The sequence below is a fragment of the Genypterus blacodes genome, unplaced genomic scaffold, assembly GCF_046128005.1.
Source record: "Genypterus blacodes isolate CSIRO-AG114 ecotype Tasmania unplaced genomic scaffold, CSIRO-AGI_Gbla_v1 ptg000156l_1, whole genome shotgun sequence".
NCBI classification, from domain to species: Eukaryota; Metazoa; Chordata; class Actinopteri; order Ophidiiformes; family Ophidiidae; genus Genypterus; species Genypterus blacodes.
In genome coordinates this window covers 2,196,964-2,198,413 of record NW_027466957.1, presented here as the reverse complement: position 1 = coordinate 2,198,413, position 1,450 = coordinate 2,196,964, and positions in this window count along the sequence as shown.

The window sequence follows — 1,450 nt, the reverse complement described above, 5'->3', positions numbered from 1 at the left end:
CTGGATAACAGCAAGGCAGGAGACTGATTAATAAGTCAGACAAATAGACAGACAGATACATAGAGACAAAAACACTGACAGAGAGACAGACACAGGCAGACAGATACAGAGAGATAAAGACACAGACAGAGAGAGAGACAGGCACACAGACACACATACTTTGATACTTCAGATCCTCCTGTCCTGGTGATTGGGTCTTTACAGATCCGTGGTCCACCTTCAGCTCAGTATCTAACTTCTGACAACATTTTCCTTTGGAACTCACACACACGCACACACACAGACACATGCACACACGAACACACATACATATGGTGTTAAAAAACTATATTTAAAAAGTCATTTATAGTGATTAGCAACAAACGGTTAAGGGAATACATGGATGCATGGCGAGGAGTCCATAGAGCCTATAGTTCAGCCCTATAATTCCTATAAGCAGATGCTTTAGTTACACTTGTAAACATTTTCAAATTTGGTATTAGGGGCCAATCACAGTGTGACAGCTGTGTGTCACCCAACAGCGCATAAGATGAGGAGTAGAGTGAGCATCGATAGAAACAACAGAACCAGGCCTTCCTCTCTCAGAACTCACACACTGACCGAACTGCTCACACACACAGAGGCCGCCGGTGTTACGCAGCTTCACGATTAACCACAATGACTGATATACCGACACCGGCGCCATTGTAGTAATCGACAACAATCGAAGCAACCTGGCCGTTAGCGCGTTCATAGCATGCTTCACGGCGTCCAGGAACATAAAAGCAACGCAAATAGTAAATACGACTGACATCAGTGAATGTTCCGTCACGATAAGACACCGTAAAGCCCACACGAAGGCCTGGAAGCAGACCTGGAAAACACGAGCAGACTGAGAGCTTCACGGTCTTTGTCAGGGAGAAATAAAAGCTTACCTTCCGCTCCCCTCCCCCTTTGCTTCGGTATGTGCCGGCTGGTCCGCGTTCACTTACAGATCAGCACAGCGGCTCCAGCACACACAAGCAGAACGCTGTATAGAACCTGCACGGAATCACTATTAAATCGGCCTCAGACGGAGCCAGCACCCTGAGGTGTTCAGCACCCGGGACAGAGCGAATCCAATGTTCAGCACCATGGACAGAGGCCCTGGCTGCACTGCCACCCGCAGGCGCAGAGGAGTGGTGCAGAATGACGGCCACAGGCTACTGGAGGAACCCCCCACCCCACACACACACACACACAGTTATTGGTATTACCTGCTTGTGTTTTATGTAATCTGTACTTAAATTCATAAACATGTATTTAATGGTGGTGTTCTCATTGACAAACACAAATGAAAACTTAGTAACATCACAACTCTAGCCAATAACATCACTGGAACCAACCAAAATCTACTGACCCATCCCCCCACAGCTATTAGCATGCTCATTCATTCTAAATCAGCACACTACATAAGCACTTTATCCCTCCA